The 16,671-nt window shown below is 36.1% G+C and overlaps 1 pseudogene; it reads left to right on the top strand.

Annotated features, from left to right (window-relative positions):
* Nucleotides 1–7,040: 7,040 nt before the first annotated feature.
* On the top strand, nt 7,041–7,548 carry LOC123837298 (large ribosomal subunit protein uL23-like; annotated as a pseudogene).
* The last annotated feature ends 9,123 nt before the right edge of the window (nt 7,549–16,671 follow it).

Genomic DNA, 16,671 nt, shown 5'->3' with positions numbered 1-16,671 from the left:
AGTGTCCAGCACCATAGGAAATGAGGAGGCAATTTTCTGGGCTAGTAAAATACATACAGTCCTTGCCTTACAGTGGTTCAACTTACGATTTTTTGACTTTATGATGATATGCAGTTAGTAGGAACCGTATTTTGAATTTCGAATTTGGATCTTTTCTGGGGGTAGTGATATGATGCTGGGCAGTGGCAACTCCCAGTCTGCCACATGATCACAAGGATAAGCAACTGAAACACTTCTAACCCTTTATACCTGCACAGCTATTTTGTTTTTCACTTTCAGTAAAGTATTCCATCAATTACATGAGATATTCAACACGTTACTATAAAATAGGCTTTATGTTAGATAATTTGCTCAAAGGTAAGCTAAAGTGTTTTGACCAAATTTGGTAGTTTAGGTATATTAAATGCATTTTCAACTTATGATACTTTCAACTTATGATGAGTTTATCAAAACACATTAAGTCAAGAAGATCTGTATCATTGTCAATAACCTTTGGGCAATGTAGAATGGAGACCCAAAATTCGGACAATAGTCAATATACATTTCAGGAATTTTAGAGATGGTTTAATAAAAAGAGCACGAGACAAAAGAAATTGGATGTTTGCACAATAACATATATTTATAAAGTAACAAAAGTACAAGTGAGATATTTCATCCATATTTCTACTGTACCTACAAGAGATAGAAGAGTCAAATTTAAAGCACAAGATACAGTGTAGGACTTTTGGGGAAAACAAGTTTCTGAAGTAACATAAGCAAGTCTGGAAAACTAGATTATTTTCCAAAGAATCTGGATGCAAATTGTATTTATTCTTAAGACACTTTGTCTTGTTTCTCAGTGAAGGGGGAAGCAAGGGTGTTAGCTATGCCCAGCTAGGTTTGTAATTATTAAATTTAACAAAAATATAATAAACTGCTTTAGTTCTATCAATATAATAGGATAATGTAAAGTGATTTAAGAAAAAAGGATTATAGACAATACCATCCACTATTTATGTAATACTGTGTTATTGCATACTAATTATGTGTCTGTCAAGTTACAGAATCATCTCTGCTTACCAAGAACTGTCCTGGTAAGTATACATATTATTTTCATTTTACAGGTGAGAAAACTAAAGCTCAGATATGATATGTAGCTCACCTGAAGATGGAACTTGGGCAATTTTTAGATGACATCTCTCTAACTCCAGATCTTTGCCCTGGGTCATGTTATCTCATGAATGAGGAAGTTGCATTAACATGGAGAAACCACATCTAAATGCATTGATTCTAAACAAAAAATAAATGTGAAAATGAATATACAGTCATTTCAACACTTGAGTTTGCTGGATATTGTTATTTTAAGTATCGTTAAATAAAAGAAATATTCATTTCACTGACATGTTCAAAAAGCCCATTTAATGAACATATTTTAAATATATAATCATAAAATTTTAATGACTCATTTAAACTAAGGAATATAAATATATTTCAATGCCTGACTACTAAGCACAGTTTGTTAGGGAACCTACCACTGTGTGGACTTTATAATCCAGTATTTTATAATTTAGTTTTGGAGGCTCTGAGAAAAATTGCTCTTGGAAATTCCAAGAAAATTTAGAGATCTAGAACAGACCCCTTGGGGTTCCCTAATGAATATAATCATGGTAGTTGTGGCCTGCCTAACTTAAAAAATGCCCAGGGGTCCATTTGATGTACACCAAGAAACACAATTATCCACATGGACCTCAATTAAAGTCAATTCTAAATTGTTCAGGGCTTGAATAGTTAGACTATAAATTTTCCAACCCCCGTTCTATTCTTAAGAGACAATATATGTCTTATAGTTATGAATGCATATTGGGTGTACAATTGGAAATAAAGTTGAAAATTGTAATTTGCAGTTGAGTTATAAATATAAGGCATTTTCAGTTATTAGGTCCTTATGCTCAAGAATCAGAAAAGGCAGATTCCAAAATATTAAAAATGCTGATTTTTCTCCCAGGCCATGTCTCATGTATTTCCTTCTCTCTTCTCTCTCTTTCCAGATCACATTTTTCCTATTAGAAACTATAGAAGTGTTGAGCAATAGTATATGTTAAAATAATTTGTGATAAATGAATGAAGAGTAAAGACATTCACATATCTCCTAAACTTTTGACTTTCCTTGTTACAAGGTTGCCCATGAAGACAGTGGCACTGTGGTGAATGAACCTTTGATGAATTTCTCAGTATTGGTATCCCTGGGTATTTAGTCTTCACGTAAGGACTTGTTGATTTACAGATTGAATAATACAGGGAAGCTTCCAGTTATGGAATGAATAAGTCACAGGAATAAAAAGTACAGCATAGGGAATATAGTCAATGGTATAACAGTACTGAGTGGTGACAGATGGTAGTTATAATTGTAGTGAGCATAGCATAGCATAGTTATTGAATCACTATGTTGTATACCTGACACTAATGTAACATTATGTGCCAGCTATACTCAATCAATCAATCAATCAATAAATCAGTTCCCTGATTTAGTTAGGTGAAGCATATTAGAAATGACTTGTGTTTTCACTTGGATTTTTTTAAAGTGAATATGATTACCTTGGGTTTTGCAAAGCTCCTCAGCATATCCCTATCTGCACCCATTTTCATATAATTAAAAGATTATGTATTTTATTAAGAATAAGACTAAGAATAAATAATTCCTCAACTATTAGTAAATATTTAAAATAGATCTAGGGGCACCTGGGTGGCTCAGTCGTTAAGCGTCTGCCTTCGGCTCAGGTCGTGATCCCAGGGTCCTGGGATCGAGCCCCCATCGGGCTCCCTGCTCGGCGGGGAGCCTGCTTCTCCCTCTCCCACTCCCCCTGCTTGTGTTCCCTCTCTTGCTGTGTCCCTCTCTGTCAAAAAATAAATAAAAATCTTTAAAATAGATCTAGAAGTATACTGTAAGCACCTGTCCTTTCTCCTTTTCCCAACTATCATGAAAATTTTCAATTCTTAAAATTTTGTTTTTGGTGTGTGTGTGTGTCTGTATGCATATGTGTGTGCATCCATATGTTTACTATGATAGATAATTGCCTATGAGTATTTACTTTGGGGGGCAGAGAGTTGAGCCACCATCTCAGTTTGACAACAATTTGAGAACCCAAAAAGAAGTCTGATTGGTGATGAAGAACTAATAAATAAAAATGGCATTAGGAGTAAAAAGGCAAATAGTTCAGCCAGGCTTCCATTTTCTTAGACTGCTTGGAATCATATTTTAAGGCATTAGCGTTATTTAACTTGAATTAGAAACAGCAGTGTCAATAATTCAAAAGGAATTGTAGACACAAGAAAACTATGAACCATTATGAGCAATGGATCAATGAAAATAATTCGGAAAATAATAAAAGGAGGATTTATATTTTAGACTCTTTGTATATCACTAAACTATGATAATGCTTTAAAATTGGTAATATTAAAAAATAAAAATATATAAAAATCGGTAATATTTATTTAGTTAGAATATAAGGCTGATGCAGGGTGCCTGGCTGGCTCAGTCAGTGGAGGATACAACTCAAGAGTTTTATCTTGGGGTTGTGGGTTTCAAGCACCATGTTGTGTGTAAAGATTAGTTAAAAATAAAATCTTAAAAAAATATATAAGGCTGATAAGAACCTACTAGTAAACAAAATATGTCCTCTGGTTCTTTTATTCAGCAGCTCATGTATCTCAAATATAGTAAATCAACTTTGCAAGTAGCTACTTTCCAGTGGCTAGAAATCCACTAAATTTGGCAGTATTAAGATTGTTTATTCTCTGATGTATACAGGGTTTGGTAAAAATATGAATAGCTTACTAGTAGTAAAAAATAAGTAAATGAATTAAATCATGAAAACATAATAATGATGAAAGGGCAGGGCGCCTGGGTGGCTCAGTTGGTTAAGCAACTGCCTTCGGCTCAGGTCATGATCCTGGAGTCCCTGGATCGAGTCCCGCATCGGGCTCCCTGCTCAGCGAGGAGCCTGCTTCTCCCTCTGACCCTTCCCCATCTCATGTACTCTCTCTCATTCTTGCTCTCTCAAATAAATAAATAAAATCTTTAAAAAAAAATAATGATGAAAGGGCAGATTAAAAGCATTTTTAATTAGAATAAATATGTGTTATTTAACATGAAAGAATATGAGATATATTCATTTTATAGGAATTGGATGTAAATTAGAAATAATTCAGTTACTGTAAGAATTAAATAAAAAGCACTTGAAAATGTATTTTGTCAATGGTGACATTTGATAAGTCATAGTCTCATCACTATTAATAACATCTGCTAAGGTATGTGCTAATACTAAAGGATATGAAATCATATGTGTACATAACTCGGGCTCAGTATTAGAGAATTAAGTATAATTTGCATATTCACTTTCAACTAACATCTCTAGTTGATTGAATTGAAAAAAATGACCCATCATCTTAATGCATCATCTTGCCAGAGCTAGAAATCATTTGCCTACTCTTCATAAATATAAAATTTATCATTTAAGTGGCTGAATCAAGTCAACTAAACAAATAGAAAAATTTGATTACTTCAGTGATCATAAAAGTAAAGAATATTGGGTTTGGGAGAAGACCTACAGAAAGACATTTAGTCTGATTTCCTTTCAAATGCAGAAATCCCTTCTACAGCATTCTGGGAAAATAGACTTCTAAGTTCTACTTAAATGTTAATAAAAAAAGAAATTTTCTTTGCATTGATGGGTTACCTAGAAACAGTGGAAACTCTTATTTGCTGCCTTTCTCTTATTTTCAACAAAGCCTTCTATTTTAGTATTTTTCCATCAGCATTTAATGTGGTCTCAGATCTCATATCTAGAAACCACACTCTTCAAATTCCTATCATCTTACAGAGCAAACAATCTTTATGTACATTCACTTAGTTAATTATTATTATATACATTCTTCTTATCCCTTAATACCTAAGGTCTTTGAAATTATAAGTATTCCTTTTAAAAATAATTCTTTCCTGTTATTTTTTTGAGACCACATTCCCCTGGATTTTTATTATACTTCTTTGTCTTCAGTCTTCCTCAGGTTCTTATTCTTTCCTTCTGTTAAAACAATGTTATTAGTTGACCCTCTCTTTTTCCTTACTTTACATACCCTGTCTGGCTAAGTCTATCCAATCATATAGCTTCAATTACCATCCATATGTTGTTGAGGTTACTAGGTCAACAGTTGTTAACCTACTTTGAGTCATGTTTCTTTGAAATTCTTTACCTTTGCTCATAAACAAATGATACCCAGGTAAGCTTTCTTTGAGTTCCATTAGCTACTAGCAGGGAATGTCTCTAGAGCCAATCTCATTATATACCCAGGTAATAGCAATCTATTTTTATGTAATGCTTTCACGAAACCCAAGTAGAATGTTAACTACGCTTTTATGACCTGGAGGAGATGAGGTACTTTTTGGTGGTATATCAAATGAAAAGCTGCCATCATGAGTTAGATTCTGTCCAACTCATCAAATCATAAGATTGGGCCGGTCCAAAAACAGTCAATCTTTTTTTTTTAAAGACTTCATTTATTTATTTGACAGAGAGAGAGTGAGAGAGCACAAGCAGAGGGAACAGCAGGCAGAGGGAGAGGGAGAAGCAGGCTCCCCACTGAGCAGAGAGCCCGCCATGGGACAAATTCCAGGACCCTGGGATCATGACCTGAGCTGAAGGCAGCTGCTTCACCGACTGAGCCACCCAGGCATCCAAAAACAGCCAATCTTAAAATAAAAGTGGTACATCCAGAATCATGTAAACTGTAATCTGAAGATGTAGAATCTCATGTCATCTACCTTGACTTCATTTTTCCCTAAGCTCCCACTGTGCTTATTTTGGTGCAGGTGGGTGGTGTGTTAGGGGGAGGGTTAGAGAAGGCAATCTGTGGGAGTTGTAAATAAGCCAACTTTGGGTCACAGAGGGGTCATCTTGGTATGTAGTCTCAAGCCAAAAATGGACCATGCTACAAGACAGCTCCATTCATGGATGCCTTGAAAAACAGTGGTGTGGGAAGTCCTCCCAAAAAGCATTGTTTGGGCAGTGTATCTTCAAGTTCACATTATGTGGAAAGACAAGTGGTCCATGTAAAGAATACTATTAACTCAGGAGTAGAGATGAATTGGTCAGGGTACTGGAAGGAGATAGACTGGAAGAATAAGAACAAGGAGCTCTGGGTAAGTGATGCAAGGATAGACATATAACCATATGGTCATCAAGTGTGAAGAAATTTTATCATGTGTTAATTCCCCCCAGAGAGCATCTACCACAGAAGAGACATCCAACAACCAAGTAGACTGAATGACCTGATAGTGGCATCGGTTACCTTGGTCAGACCACCCCAGTGCAAACACAACAGGTGCAGGAATGGAGTCTCCATGGTACCAGTGTGGAGGGGTATAAAAGGCTCCCACTCACTGAGACTGATCTGTGTCCAGTCTCCAAATGGCCAACCTGCCCGCAACAGTCTCCAATGCAGACCACCCTGATTCACCCCTCAAGGAGACAAACTAGCTACTTGGCAGCAGCTTAACATTAGAAATGGCAGCAATTCATCTCGACTGGAATCAGTGTATATTCTGGGTTTTTATTTGCTTTTCCTGCCATCAGTGACTAAGCCAGCATTACTACTCAAGGCCTTATTGAGTGTTTGATTTAGCAATACAAAATCAGACATAATATCACATTGAAAGGGACTCCCACTTTTACAGCCAGTTCAACTTGTACCTCTCCCAGGGCTGATGCGGTCACCTATAAGTTTTGCTCCCCAGAACACTCTGCAGTTAATCCCTTCCCGCACGTAAATCTCGGAGACTCAGTATTTTCTCAGGCAACTCAGACTAAGACAAGTGAAATGGGATTGCAATGGTGGCTGTTCCCTTAACTCTCTGTCTCTTGCACCAACATCAAGGAATATAAAATTTCCTCCTATTCCTACCCACATCCTGTCCTTGGGAGGGGTCAAAGAGGAATACGTCCACCGGCATTGGTACTTGATTGGAAAGTTCTGTTAAGAACATAAAATACTGCCCTTTTACGAAGATGGCGCCAAAGGCTAAGAAGGAAGCCCCTGCCCCTCCCAAAGCTGAAGCCAAAGCAAAGGCTTTGAAGGCCAAGAAAGTGGTGCTGAAAGGCGTCCACAGTCACACAAAAAAAAGAAGATCCGCACGTCACCTACATTCTGACGACCCAAGACACCGCGTCTACCAAGGCAGCCCAAATATCCTCGAAAGAGCGCCCCCAGGAGAAACAAGCTTGATCACTATGCCATCATCAGGTTCCCCCTGACTACTGAGTCAGCCGTGAAGAAAATAGAAGACAATAACACACTTGTGTTCATTGTGGATGTCAAGAACAATAAACACCAGATCAAACAGGCTATGAAGAAGCTCTACGACATTGACGTGGCCAAGGTTAACACCTTGATCAAGCCTGATGGAGAGAAGAAGGCGTATGTTCGACTGGCTCCTGACTATGATGCTTTGGATGTTGCCAACAAAATTGGAATCATCTAAACTGAGTCCAGCTGGCTAAATATAAATATAAATTTTTTCACAAAACAAACAAACAAACAAAAAACCCCACAAAATACCCTGGGATACCTGGGTGGCTCAGTCAGTTAAACATCTGCCTCCAGCTCAGGTTGTGATCCCAGGGTCCTGGGATCCAGTCCCGCATCAAGCTCCCCACTCAGCGGGGAGTCTGCTTCTCCCTCTGTCTGCCTCTCCCCCACTTGTGCTCTCTCTCTCTGACAAATGAATAAATAAAATCTTTAGAAAAAAAAGAACATAAAAACCCTGAGAAGATTTCAATTTCCTATTTGTTTCAAAGTGTAATTGGCTTGTGTTATTTTTAATTTTTGGCTGGAGATAAATCTTCCTGGTAACCTGTCTAGTACGGACTTGTAAAAGCAAATAAAGAAGCTTTATCTTGTACTGAGGAAATAGGTCATTACATGGCTAATTGAAGCTGAAATTTCAGAATCTTGGAAGCTATTTTTTTTTAAGATTTTATTTATTTATTTGACAGAGAGAGAGAGACAGCGAGAGAAGGAACACAAGCAGGGGGAGTGGGAGAGGGAGAAGCAGGCTTCCCGCTGAGCAGGGAACCCGATGCTGGGCTCGACCCCAGGATGCTGGGATCATGACCTGAGCCAAAGGCCCATGCTTAATGACTGAGCCACCCAGGCACTCTGGAAGCTATTTTTTAAAAAGATTTATTTTATTTTAGAGAGAGAGGTGGGGGAGGGGCTGAGGGAGAGGAAGAGAGAAATTTAGGCAGACTCCACCTTGAATGCAGAGCTCGACAGGGGGCTCAATCTCACGACCTTGAGATCACAACCTAAACCGAAACCAACAGTCGGTGGCCTAATCGACTTCACCACCCAGGTGCCCCTCTTGGAAGTGATTTTAAAGAATATCTAGCCTAACCCGCACCTGTTTAATAACTTTAAAGGTATTTGCATATTAGTAAAATCAGAATACGATTATCATTTCATTACTTAAAAAGTTTCAATTTTCAAGGAAGTTCTCATTTTGAGAAGTTACTCAATATCGATCGAATGTTTAAACTTTTCTTATCCTAAATTATTATACATAAAATTTGGTCTATTCATTTTTGTTTAACCAGTAGGCATATCATATGGTTTAAGGATCATTTATAACTTACTTAACTTTTCTGGTCTAGAGTATAGTCAATGATATCAATATCATTTTTAAAGTGTGGTGCCCAGAACAACCCTTTCTCCAACAGGTGAACAGCACAATATAAAGAAGAAGCACTGCATCTTTTCTCTTGAAAACTGTACTTTCATAGATTCAGCCAATGGTTGCTTTGGCATTTTGACCACTCTCATCACACTGATGATTTATATTTCGCTTGAACTGCTAAGCCCTTACTACACATTGTCCTGTTAAGCTAGCTGCACCTAACCATACAAATATTGAAAATCTTGGAAATTTGCTTATTTTAGTAAATTACAAACATTTCCATCTGAGCCTTGATTTTGGTAATGTAATCAGATATGCATGATCTTTTTTTTTATTTTCTTTTTTCTTTATTTTTAAAATTTTGATTCCAGTATAGTTAACATACAGTGTTAGTTTCAGGTGTACAATACAGTGATTCAACAAGTCCATATATCACCCGGTGCTCATCACAACAAGAGCCCTCCCCAATCCCCAACACCTATTTCACCCATTCCTCCACCCACCTCCCCACTGGTTACCATCAGTTTGTTCTCTTTAGTTAAGAGTCTGTTTCTTGGTTTGCTTCTCTTTTTCCCTTTGCTCATTTGTTTTGCTTCTTAAGTTCCACATATGAGTGAAATCATATGGTATTTGCTTTTATCTGACTAACTTATTTTGCTTAGCATATACTCTCTTGCTCATCCATGTCTTTGCAAATGCCAAGATTTCATTCTTTTTTATGGCTGAATAATATTCTATTCTGTACACACACACACCTTTTTTTTCTTTTTTTTAATATGTTAATCATCATACATTACATCATTAATTTTTGATATATAGTGTTCCATGATTCATTGCTTGCATATAACACCCAGTGCTCTGTTCAATACATGCCCTCCTTAATACCCATCACTGGCCTAACCCATCCCCCTACCCCCCTCCCCTCTAGAACCCTCAGTTTGTTTCTCAGTGTCCATAGTTTCTCATGGTTCATCTAGATATTTAGAAACATGTGATACAGAAAATATCAGGCTAAGCAATATATTCTTCCCATCTACCAAGAACTATTAAAAATTATAGGTATGTTTACTTGTTATTTTCATCACAGAAGCTCTAACAATAAATGACTTTGCATTCAGATCCAGAAATCTGTCATCTGATCATTTGATTTTTCCTGAGTGACTATCCAAATGGATTTTTGCATTCTAAAGTGATATTCTACCTTGAAAAACTTCCTATAATCTTGGATTTACATCCTAATGGGACACTGAATTATGTTTCAAAATGCAAACTTATTTAGGAACAGTGATGCTATAATTACAATTTGAGCTCCTGCCAAGACATATCATCTTCAAGTTGTGCCAGATCTTAACAAAATTTAGTTGCAATAATAATAAGGATTACTATTTCCAGAGAATCACATATCTTATCTAACTGCCACTTCTGAAAAAGAGTTCCCTGAAAAAAAAAAATCACGTTTTTGTAACAATTTGTTACCAACTTTGTCAGTATATATGTGATACCACATCAGTGATAATGTGCAATTCATAATGATGCAGCTTACACAATAAACATTGACAATCATTTGTTTAAAAGTATTATAATAATTTATTCTGATGAAACAATTATAATACAAAAAATCTACCAAATTAAAAATGAAACCATAGATCCCAAAAGGGATCCAGGCTTGTTTTGCACTCTGTTGATCCAATGCCCTTGCATGGTCTCTGAAGTAGAAGTGATACCCCAGTGTGTAAGACAGCAGTTTTCCTCATCTAGTGGATGTCAGTAGCTCTGATAACTACAGATTTGTTCTGGGAGTTCAGCTAAACTGTTGTAATCTGGAGCCAATAAACATGACATCGGCTTCTTCATTGTCCAACTTTCTGAGTGTGTCATTTTCTGGCTAGCCCAATTCCCAGGATTGTTCTGGGAATTCTTTCTGGAAATTCAGCCTATAACCTCCTCCTATGATTCTTCCAATAATTTTATAAACATTGCTTTTCCTTAAAATAGCTAGAACGTTTTCTATCTGCCAGTGAACACATTAATAACAGATTAATACCAGTTAATAGCATTAACAGAATAAAAGATTAATAACAGTAATATTTCAGTGGAATTTGAAAACTTCTATATCATTGTATTTGTGACACTACTTTGGACTACTTTGGGTGTGATACAAATTCAAACTTCTACCCAAATGAACCCTCCTCTATATAGAACAGGAGATGGCAACAATAGTTAAAGTGAGCTTCCTGCCATTTATGCAAAACTTTTAATTTCTACTGATTTTATGTAGGTAATAAATGTTATAAACATGTATCTCTTTGAAATGTACTGTTGCAAGTTGAATCAATAAAGGAATAACTAGAATTTTATTTACCATCACATTCTTCCCTTTTGAGTCAATTGAACAGAGTCAATAGCTGTCTCCAACAGAATTATTTTAAATGTTTTAGCATATGTCAATCTTCCTCCACCATCAGCTGATAATATCAGTTTGAAAGTCATAAAATGAAACTGCTTTTCATTTTTTTCATTTTTCACCACTATCTTGTACGTTTTATCTCCCAAGTGATATAAAAATATTTCTAATCATTATGTTAGTTTCGACTGATTAATCAGTAAGTCAACATAGTGGCATAATCAAAACAATTCTAACTTCTTATCTCAAAAAAATTCAAGGAAAATCCAATACAAGTAACTTAACCAGACTTATGGTCAGCATTTCCCTCAATAATGTTGTAACTTGACTTGCCAACAAAGTCTTGGGCAATGAACTCTTACTGGATAGGGCTTGGGATTTAGTATATAGCATTGTGTAACTACTTTTGTGTGAATTTACAGTTGGAAGAGAATGAAAGGCCTCACCATTCAGTTCTTATATCTCATTTTAATGTAATAGACATTTGCTGACCACCATCTACTTAGATGTTAGGTATGAGCCCCAAGGTTGAGGAGTTCCCTGTTGCCAGAAGAAAGAAGAGTTCCCCTGAACTCTCAGTGCAGAGTTACTATGGTTATGCTGTACACAACCACATGTTCAATAAAGTCATACATTCTAGAATGAAGGGGGGGAAATCAGAGGGGTAGACGAACCATGAGAGACGATGGACTCTGAAAAACAAACTGAGGGTTCTAGAGGGGAGGGGGGTGGGAGGATGGGTTAGCCTGGTGATGGGTATTGAGGAGGGCACATTCTGCATGGAGCACTGGGTGTTATGCACAAACAATGAATCATGGAACACTACATCTAAAACTAATGATGTAATTATGGGGATTAACATAAGAATTAAAAAATTTTAAAAAAAAGTCATACATTCTATTTACAAAATGCATTCTAACAAATATTTCCTCATGGTAAAAAAGAAAACAAAACATTATAAAAACTGTGCATACTTGCCCACAAAACTTGTTCAAAGGTATGCAATATATCCTAGCTATTTCTCCCAAATTATAGCACCAAATTAGGCTCATTTCAAACCTTGTTCCAATATTAATAAAGTGGGATTCTATATAGCAAGAGAGAGCTTAAGACAGAAGTTTATTATCTAAAAATATCATTTCAAACTAGAAGAAATTATTATAGTTCATATTTGAAAAAAATGAGGAAGAGCATTAATTTTAATATAATTTATTTTTCATCTAGTTCACTTAGGGGATAATTTAACTTGAAAAGATCAAATGAATTGATTAAAATAGAAGTTTTCAAATTCTCAACAGGAGGGTATTGGTAATGAAAAGAAACTTGGCTTTCATCTTTATGATGTACCACACTTTAACGTTTTAATGAATAGAGCAATTTATATGGAGTCAAAGACTTGGTGTTTGATATTAAGGTCATCCTTTTTAGGAGGTTGTGTTTTCTTAAACTATGTTAAACTTTGAAGTATCCTTTCATGTTTTTAAATTTCTGGTTTACTATCAATTTTATAGTATTATAATTGATGAGAATAGATGAGAATCCCCCCTCAAAAAATCAGGTTTCCTCTAGTTTATTTTTTTATATTTTTAATAATTAAAAGTGTCTATTCACTGGTACTAAAAATACAGTTCCCTTTAAACAAAACGACAGGTAATCTTTCCTTTGTATTCTTTAGCAAATAACAAAGTAAACTTGATTTTTCAGAGACAATTTCAAAGTCGGTTGCTGAGAGGCTGAGAGAGGCAATGAGGAATTACCTTAGTCTGAGGGCAATTCCTAGACATAGTTAATTATAAGGGGATCAATCAGGTCCCAGGCATTTTCTTGTTTGACATTACAGATACCCGTAGGAAGACACGGGGTTTCCCTCCCTGCACACTAACCACATTCCTATGTGCTCACACTTGTGCACCAAGAGCATTAGATTACAAACATTATATTACAAGTTGTATAACCAACTCTATTGCAATGTAGTGGGAAAAACCCAGAGTTATCAATCAGGATACATGAATTCTAGTCCAAGATGTTCTGTTTATTTTGCTAATTAGTGTTGGAGAAATAGATATGTCCTTCTCTTATTGAAAAATATACAATAAAATGATAAGAGAATCAAACTAGAAAATGAGTTCAATATTTATAATTATGTATATTTTAAATATGAAAAACACTGATATTAAAAGCATGACCAAAAGCATATTATGGCTCTAGATTTACTATTCTAGAGGAGAACATTTCATTTGCATATTAACAACTCAGTGATTCACATTCAACCTATTGTTCTCTTTGAGTTTAGAAAAGCTAATTCTGTGACTTGCTGAGCATAAAATGAAATTATTTTTTTATTTGTTTGTTTGCTTGGTGGATGTCCTTCTTTGACATTTCATATTTCATCCCCTGGTTATTCTCAATAATGATGCATATTAGAATTGACTGTGGATCTTTTAAAAGTGATGATACTAGGACCCTGTTTTTAAGGATTCTGATTTAATTGGTCTTTGGGGGACTTGACATTGTATTTCAAAATTATCCTACTTATCCTAATATGTAGAAGAGTTTCCTTAGATGAAGTAAGAAGCAGCTATTAGCCCCCATGAAAATAGCCTGCCTTCAATTTTCCTAACTTCTAGGTTCCAAATGAGATCTATGTCCTTGATGGAACAGTGGATACCTGTTATGCAGAATGTCACAGAATCTTTTTTGGGGGGGCTCTAGGTGAAAGAAAAAGTATGGGGAAGAAATAGAGGGAAGCAATCTTGTTAAACATAAAATAGCCTCAAGTGATGAATATATAATCATTGAATTTTGCTTACTATCATCTTGAATAAATCTTTTCATTGCACTTACACATGCATTGTCTATTCTAATCTTTATTAGAAATTTCACCTTGTCTCTATCAGATTTGGGGTAAACTGTCTCATGCTGCTGAGGGTAGAAGGCAACATACAAACTGTTTAAAGTCAAAAAATGAGTTCATCTTGGTATATAAGTCCTTTGAAAATGCCATGTACAGCATTCTCCCTAAAAACAACTATGCATATTCAGCTGCTATCGGTAGGTTGACAGAGCACATATTCTTAACTACATTTTAGTAATGGTGATGGAATGACATTAATGCCACTCAGTTATCATTCACAACTCATCTTGTTAACATTGACATATGTTTGGAATATGAGTTTTCAAGTTTAGGTTACAAGTAATACATACAGTTTCAGCATATGACTCATTAACCTTCAGAGAAAGTCAAAGTCAGGACCTCAACTGTCTTAACAAAGCTATAAATAATTCCTTGAACAGGGCACCAGGGTGGCTCAGTTGGTTAAGCTACTGACTCTTGATCTCATCCTATGTCAGGATCTCAGGGTCATGAGATGGAGCCCCACATAGGGCTTCACACTGGGCATGGGCCTGCTTAAGATACTCTCTTCCTCTTTCCCTCCCCTCCCCTCCCTCTAAAAAAAAAAAAAAAAAAAAATTCCTTGAACAAGATACACATGAACTCATGTAAAATAACCCATAAAATAACATTTTATGAGCACCTCTTCTGCATAAATAGTTTTTCCATATGTTCTAAAAATACAATGAGCTAGAGAGTTTGGTGTCTACAAGGAGATAGGTAGGTGCTATGATCAAGACTACTGTCTAGGAGAATGTGGTAGCCTGCCTCCAATATCTCAGAGATTCATGGCTCTGGTATTCATGCCTTGTATAGACTCCTCCCACATCACACGAAGTTTGATCTTTGTGACCAAGCATATATGGAAAAAGTGATGGCACATCACTTCTGAGATTAGGTGATAAAAAGATTGTGGCTTCCATATTTAGCATTCATATTTTCTTTTGGATCAGTTTCTCTTGGATCACTTGCTTACCAGCTTGGATGCCTTTTATTTCTTTATGTAGCCTGATTGCTGTGGCTAGAACTTCCAGTACTATGTTGAATAAAAGTGTTGAGAGTGGACATCCATATCTTATTCCTGACCTTAGGGCAAAAGCTCTCAGTTTTTCCCCATTGAGGATGATGTTAGCTGTGGGTTTTTCATAAAACTGCGTCCCACCATGGCTGGTAACCAAAGACTGCCTACAACAGGCAAAGAGAGTGAATACAGACAAATGGACTGAAGGAAAAAATGGAGAAGACACAAAAGCAGGGCACATGCAATACATATAGGAAACATCCCTGAAATGCTAGGTTCTGGTGAACAGAAGATCTTGGACAAGAATTCATGTATCCTGATTGATAACTCTGGGTTTTTCCCACTACATTGCAATAGAGTTGGTTATACAACTTGTAATATAACGTTTGTAATCTAATGATCTTAGTGCACAAGTGTGAGCATACAGGAATGTGGTTAGTGTGAGGGGAGTGGAACCCCATGTCTTCCTATAAGACTTTTATTATGTTGAAGTATGTTCCCTCTAAGCCTCCTTTGTTGAAGGTTTTAATCATGAATGGATGCTGTACTTTGGCAAATGTTTTTTCTTCATCTATTGAAGTGATCATATGATTTTTATCCTTTCTCTTATTGACGTAACATATCACGTTGATTGTTTTGTGAATATTGAACCACACTTTCATGCCAGGAATAAATCCTACTTGATCATGGTGAATGAGTTTTTAATGTATTATTGGTACTTTGTGTCTCAGCTGAAAAAGATGAGATGATTTTACAGATATACTTATTTTCCTTTCAGCACTTTAAATATTTAAGTGCCAGTATTTTGTTGAGGATTTTTGCAGCTATGTTCATCAGAGCTGTTGGCCTCTAGTTCTCTTTTTTTGTGGTGTCTTTGTCTGATTTTGATATCAGGATAATGCTGACCTCACAGAATGAATTTGGAAGTCTCTTTCTTTCTTTCTTTCTTTCTTTCTTTCTTTCTTTTTCTTTCTTTCTTCTTTCTTTTTTTTTAAAGATTTTATTTATTTATTTGACAGAGAGAGACACAGCGAGAGAGGGAACACAAGCAGGGGGAGTGGGAGAGGGAGAAGCAGGCTTCCTGCGGAGCAGGGAGCCCCATGCGGGGCTCGATGCCAGGACCCTGGGATCATGACCTGAGCCGAAGGCAGACACTTAATGACTGAGCCACCCAGGTGCCCCTCTTTCTTCTTTCTTTCTTCTTTCTTTCTTTCTCTTTCCTTTCTTCCTTCCTTCCTTCCTTCCTTCCTTCCTTCCTTCCTTCCTTCCTTCCTTCCTTCCTTCCTTTCTCTCTCTCTCTTTCTTTTTTTTTGAATAGTTTGAGAAGAGTAAGTATTAACTCTTTTTTAAATACTTGGTAGAATTCACCTGCTAAGCTGTCTGGTCCTGGACTTTTGTTTGTTAGGAGTTTTTTCACTACCTATTCAATTTCATTGCTGGTAACTAGTCTGTTCAAATTTTTCTAATTTTTCCTGCTTCAATTTTAGTAGGTAATATGTTTCTAGGAATTTATCTATTTCTTCTAGGTTGTCCAATTTGTTGACATATAATTTTTCATAATATTCTCTTACAATCACTTGTATTTCTGTGGTGTCAGGTGTTATTTCTCCTCTTTCATTTGTAATTTTTTTTGAGTCCCTCCCCAA

This window comes from Mirounga angustirostris, unplaced genomic scaffold (genome assembly GCF_029215605.1).
Source record: "Mirounga angustirostris isolate CCGP_5_RB_7025 unplaced genomic scaffold, mMirAng1.0.hap1 SCAF_8, whole genome shotgun sequence".
NCBI lineage: Eukaryota > Metazoa > Chordata > Mammalia > Carnivora > Phocidae > Mirounga > Mirounga angustirostris.
Note: the sequence above shows the minus strand (reverse complement) of the source record. Positions and strands in the feature narration are given on the sequence as shown.